Source organism: Micropterus dolomieu, linkage group LG03 (assembly GCF_021292245.1).
Source record: "Micropterus dolomieu isolate WLL.071019.BEF.003 ecotype Adirondacks linkage group LG03, ASM2129224v1, whole genome shotgun sequence".
Lineage (NCBI taxonomy): Eukaryota > Metazoa > Chordata > Actinopteri > Centrarchiformes > Centrarchidae > Micropterus > Micropterus dolomieu.
The window spans coordinates 6,255,038-6,261,489 of NC_060152.1; the positions used below are offsets into that span (position 1 = coordinate 6,255,038).

The following is a 6,452-nucleotide window of genomic DNA, read 5'->3' on the forward strand; positions in this document are numbered from 1 at the left end:
GTATTACAGGACTTTACGACTGGGTCATGTAGCTCTTCATTTCTTGATGTTGCTGCAGTTTGATGAACAAGTAATGATATTTGCAATAACATGGTTTTACTGAATAATTAAGTAGATATAATTTCTTAATATATCTAAAGAAAGCTTAACTGGCTACACTGCTGTCTCAGACGACATCTTTTTTTCTTGAGTCAGCCATATTTCATATTTATTTTGGATAAATTAATTGTTAAATTAATTGAGTAATAAAAAATAAGCATAAGAATAATTACTAAATTGGTAATTAGATTAATCAACTACTTGAAAAAATAATAGTTAGGTGCAGTAGGGTTGGGTATCATTTAAAATTTTACGATACCAGTACCAAATCCAGTACCCTAAAAGTGATACCGATACCAATAGAGTACTTAATTTGATAACTTTGCATAAATGCCACCTGTTGAAGCCATAGGATTGGTAGCCTATTATTATTTTTATGGTTGTTATGGCCAAGCAAGGTGATCTATTTTATTTTGTCTTGTTTCAAATAACTGTTACATTGTGAAATTGTATCATATCATTCCTCTTCCTAAGATCATCATCACAGGTGGTATTATATGGGGAAAGCCCACAACTTGTGAATTTTTTTTTTGGATGAAGGAGTGAAATAGTTTAGTGATGTGATAGCAATTCAAGTTTTCAAATAAACAGCTTAGACAAACACTTGTCTTTCTGTGAATTTTATTCAAGTCTTTTGCAGAAGGAACTTACTGGGACACACAGGCATCAGAGTATCGACCAAGTGAGCTGCAGTGTCTCAGCTTTTATCCCAATCTCAGGGTCAGCATTGTCTTTAAGAGGTCCTCTGGAGGACACTCAATCTAAATCTATCGTAAAGACAATCGTGCCCTACATGTTGTAAAACAATGAAAGACATGACAACCCTGGACACATCGTAAAGCATCACACACATTTACCTCCCATTGACCCCCGTACCCGATAAACCAGAGGCCCTCAGTGAGTAACATTAATTACCTGACTGTGTTTGGAGATGGTACTCATGGAATTCCCATTACAATTTAATCCCTTTTAGCATTTTATGATCATTTGTAATTAAACAATTATTATCATAATCATCCATTCAAGATTAACTCAGACATATAAGATTACATATTAATGAGAAATTCAAATCAGTGCTGAATTTATTCTAACTGCACGCAAAACACACAAAAAGTAAAACATGTGCCGAGCTTGAGCTTGAGTCAAGTCTTTAAATAAAAAGGGGTCAGCAATAACATATTCTATGTGTTCCCACAGTCACTTACTGAACTACATACATTAACCTTCTTTGTATGAACAATGCGTGGTGCATCTTTGTGGGAGTGACTCTCACAGGGTCAGCAAGCATCTAAATGGAAAGACAGAAGCGTTTCGGGTTGTTAGAAAAGATTCATTATGTGTGTGTATGTGTGTGTACCTTTGATCATAATGTTCTCTTGTGCCTGCTTCACTGGCAGTTTCTTCCAGGTCAACTTAAAGTCAGTCACTCCCCGATTAGCAAACGCTGCACTTAACTAAAGAAGGAGAAAGATGATACTGATAGTATTTTGTTTTGTCTAGGGATCGACCAATTATACTGATATGTGGAAACAATATACATTTGCAGTAAAATTTTTAATCATGGTGTCAAAATTTTGAATAAAACCTCCAACAAAAAACTTTGTTAAAAATAACTAGATTAAAGTTAATAGTCATGTTTAATCTTTAGAAATAGTAAATTAAATGACTACCTGCGGGAGGAGGTCAGAGTTAATTTCTTTTTTTATTTATGGGTTTAAAACTGGATTTATCTTCACTCTCACATTCTTGCTACCTGCAGCAGCAAGCCAATGAAGTGCCAACCCCTAACTGTCGTAGCCGCCTGGGGCACCCACAGCTCTACTTAACCTAACACTAAACCTAACGCCAAGAATCCACTGACTCCGGCTATGGCACATTATGGCTGCGCCACAGTTGTGATGTGTTCATAGCCCGGCGTCAAAGTCCACTGGAAGCGTCTCAGAAGCATTTCACATTATTGATTTGTTATTAATTTGTCATTTTTGTGCTTCTACTACCTTCTTCACAGCTGTCTGTGAGCCTGTTTTGTTTGGTAACTTCAGGCTGCATGTTCCACAATGTGCATTTCAGATTCACAGCATTTTGTCTGCCTGATTTTGCTGACATGTTTAGATTTTGTTGATTTGGTAATCAGTGTTTGCATTTCATGCTTCTACAATGATTAAGTCAGCTACGTAGTTAAATTATTTGTTTTTGACTTTGTATCTAATCGTGATGCATAAAAAATCTCCTTTGTTTTCTGTGTGTAACCCTTTCTCTACCCACTCTTTGATTGACAGGTGCACAAATAACTATGAGCATGGGGCAACCACCATCGCAGGTTATCACATCTGTCCAAGTCATTTCTTCCTTAATGATGAAATAGCTCCAGTCTTCATTTCAACAAAAGTGAAAGAAATTGTTATTCATAGGTTTTTAATGTACCACAAAAAAATGCATTAGACCACAGGTCTAATAAATAACTAAAGAAGTACAAGCAGTGCGGTGTACAGAAGCATCTAAAGCAAAGTGATATTTAATCAATAGTACATATCACTGCTGCTATGTATATTATATTATTATTCATTTTGCTATGTATACTGAGCATCTTTGACACAAATGTATTTTCTGGTTGTAGCTAAATAGTACATTGGGCAACTGTGTTACTTTGGTAAATACATAATCAGATTTGATTTAGTCAAAAGAAACTTAATCGGGACATCTCTACTGATATGTAGTGGTATTTTGTGAGCTTTTTGCATGTTTTGAATTTAACATCTTGATATGCAAAGTAAATACAGCTGTGAATTATGTCTACTTATAGTGAAAAGTACATTTCTGTCTGAATTTAGCAAATTAGTCTATCAGAAGCTCAAAAGTGTACATACAGTATGTAGTGAACCACCAGTGTTGGTTCAATTAAATCATGCCAAAAGGGAATAATCCAAAAAATTTTTATTGTCTCTCCCTGACAGAAAAGGGAGGGGTGCGAAATCACCAGTGTAGTCAGTGTAATAAGTGGATTCGTGCAGCTTTCCAAGTCATCTGCTTTCTGACAAAGTAGTAGAGGTTTGGATAGGAAAGGGAGGTTACGCAGGAACCTGAGGAGGGAAATGCATTTGTTAGAATAGGATTTTCTTAATATATAATTTGTTCTGACTTGTGTAGCCTACTTGCTTGGAAACAATTATAATTACCAAAAGAGATTTAAATATAAATGTTTTTAATCCTGCAGTGATACAGAGATAGTTGGAGCGAGTAGCAGTAACACCAAATGGTTGCATGGCATTTTTTCCAAGTTGAAATAAGGAGCATTTTTGATATCAGTCAAATGTTCGAGTTAGCATTAAAGGGTGACTCCCGAAATTTTAAAATAATTTTTAAACTTTAGCCTATTTTCCCTTTATTTGACTAAAGGGGACAACAGTTTTTGAAATTAGCCCAGTATTGAGCAAGAGCGGGTAAGTCAACAGCCATGAAACAAGGCATACAATGTATGTCTACTCCTATAGCAGCAGCAGATTAACACTAAATCTTTCTAATATAGAATATTTCCACCTCCTTTATGGTTTACACTGCATGCACAATTATTAGGCAAATTTTATTCCTCAGGATTAATTTTTATCATTGAACAAACACAATGGTCTCAGTCAATCCAAAATATAATTGACCCTCAAACCTGAATGTTTAACTAAGGAGCAGTGAGTTTTGTCTTGCTCAAAAGAATATGTGTGCAGAATTATTAGACAACTTAATTACCAGAAGTATTTCTATCAAATGAATTGTTAAGAGTGTATGTGACATAACAACATAAAATTACAATTAAATACTGTTCAAAGAGGTGTATTGTCTTCCTTGACTATAAATCTCACGTTTGAGAAGAGCCCACAAGTTCTCAATAAAATTCAAGTCAGTTGAGGAAGGGGGCCAGGCCATTATTTGGGCATCTTTGAGGCTCTTGCTGGCTAGCCAAGCAGTGGAGTACTTGGATGCATGTGATGGATCATTGTCCTGCATAAAGATCATGGCCTTCTTAAATGCTGAGGACTTCTTCCTGTACTACTGCTTGAAGAAAGTATCTTCCAGAAACTGACAGTAGGTTTGGGAGTTGAGTTTCAGTCCATCTTCAAACCAAAATCCTAAAGGATAGCAGCCCACAAATGTACCCCTCTTCCACCTTGCTGGCTCCTGACTCGAAGTGGTGCCGTGTCCATCAGTGATCCAGCCATGGGCCCATCCATCTGGTCCATCAAGATTCACTCTCATTTCATCTGTCTGTAAAACCTTTGAAAAATCTGTCTTCAGGTATTTCTTTTGCCCAGTTTGGAAACATCAACATGTGAATCTTATGCAGTGGTGGTCTTGTTTGATCCTTCCCGATCTTACCCATGAGCACTTGGCACTGTGTACTTGTGGACACGCCAGGTAGGTTGCAGTTCTGGAATATGGTGGCACTGGAGGATAATGGGTTCCTGGAAGCTTCACATTTATTTCTACTCAAGTCTTTTGAAGTTAATTTTTACCTTTTCTTCTCCATGTGCTTTTTGTGCCCCAGCTGACAATTTGCAACAAAACTTTTAATGGTCCTGTGGTCACGCCTCAAAAGTTTAGCTATTTCAAGAGAGTTGCATCCGTCTGAAAGGCATTTTACAATTTTACCTAATGTAATGAAGCTGCGTAATAATCACGCACACCTTGATAAAAGGTGCCATTCACTTTATCTATACCCCCCTCATTCACAAATACATGATTAACTCAAATGAGAATTGAAGTTTATATGGTTAGAGATGTAAAATGTGCATAGAAATAATTATTCCTTCTGAATACTTAGTTGCTTAATAATTGTGCACACAGTGTAATGTGTATTAAGAAATTTAAAGTAAGTACTATTTGTATTGACTTCTAGTAGCACCTATACACATTGCAGATGGAAAACAAAACCATTTTCCACTAAACTACCATCTGTCAATCATCACATAAATCACATCTCACCTGTAAGCAGGAGTGTCACAAACACGGTCCTGTCCATGCTGACTTTGATTAACTGTGGACAAAAAGATCCAGGATCAGAGCGCAATTAGCATGTGAGACATTTTAATTAGATCCTTTACTTGCTGAGTCTTTTGGACTGCTATAGAAATCCTATGCATTTCATTAAAGTGACATACACAGACATGGTTTTATTTTGAAAAAAACTTTGATTTCATCTTTGAATATTGTCACAGCAATACAATATCACAGTTACTCATAGCTGTCTGCCAACATCTGCCTCCTAATTGTATCAAGAATATTATCCAAACATGGTGAAGCTGCTTTGAGCACATGTGCTGCACAGAACCTGAAGAACTGACATGAAACACAAAGGAATCCAAAACTTACTGTTTGCTTTTGCGTTAAATTAGACACTGGGCAGTTTATAGATCAGACTTCTCTTTTGTTCTGTTGTTTGTTCTTGTTGTTCTGTTGACAAGTGATTCTACACTTTCAAGTGTTATTTTCATGCACTAATAAAATGGAAGAGACCCTATAACATATAAACCTTATAACTAGCCAATAAATATGAAGCTACGTGTTCAACTTACCAAACGCTTTATGTTCTCTTCAGTGTTTGACTACTACTATTGTGTTTGAGGCTATTATATAAGATAATGCAAATCAGTACAGTTTAATGATGGGACCGATTGGATGAGAAAATTGTGAAACACCCTTGCTGCCAAAAAGCCCAACCTTTTTCTTTATAAAAATCTGAACAAAAGTTGGACTTTAAATATAGTTCAAATATAATTTAAATTTGAAGGTGACCACTTGTATATTATACAAGTAAAAAATATTTGTTGCACCTTTTTTTTTTTATGTACATACACTACCGTTCAAAAGTTTGGGGTCACATTGAAATGTCCTTATTTTTGAAGGAAAAGCACTGTACTTTTCAATGAAGATAACTTTAAACTAGCCTTAACTTTGAAGAAATACACTCTATACATTGCTAATGTGGTAAATGACTATTCTAGCCGCAAATGTCTGGTTTTTGGTGCAATATCTACATAGGTGTATAGAGGCCCATTTCCAGCAACTATCACTCCAGTGTTCTAATGGTACAATGTGTTTGCTCATTGGCTCAGAAGGCTAATTGATGATTAGAAAACCCTTGTGCAATCATGTTCACACATCTGAAAACAGTTTAGGTCGTTACAGAAGCTACAAAACTGACCTTCCTTTGAGCAGATTGAGTTTCTGGAGCATCACATTTGTGGGGTCAATTAAACGCTCAAAATGGCCAGAAAAACAGAACTTTCATCTGAAACTCGACAGTCTATTCTTGTTCTTAGAAATGAAGGCTATTCCATGCGAGACATTGCTAAGAAATTGAAGAT

The 6,452-nt window shown here is 36.0% G+C and overlaps 1 long non-coding RNA gene across 1 annotated transcript; it reads right to left on the reverse strand.

Annotated features, from left to right (window-relative positions):
- Nucleotides 1-2,732: 2,732 nt before the first annotated feature.
- LOC123968909 lies at nucleotides 2,733-5,805 on the reverse strand. The gene is made up of 3 exons (XR_006824571.1): nucleotides 5,458-5,805; nucleotides 5,071-5,122; nucleotides 2,733-3,179 (listed from the first exon to the last, which is right to left on the reverse strand). It is a non-coding gene; the product is annotated as an uncharacterized LOC123968909 (long non-coding RNA).
- Between the last annotated feature and the right edge of the window lie 647 nt (nucleotides 5,806-6,452).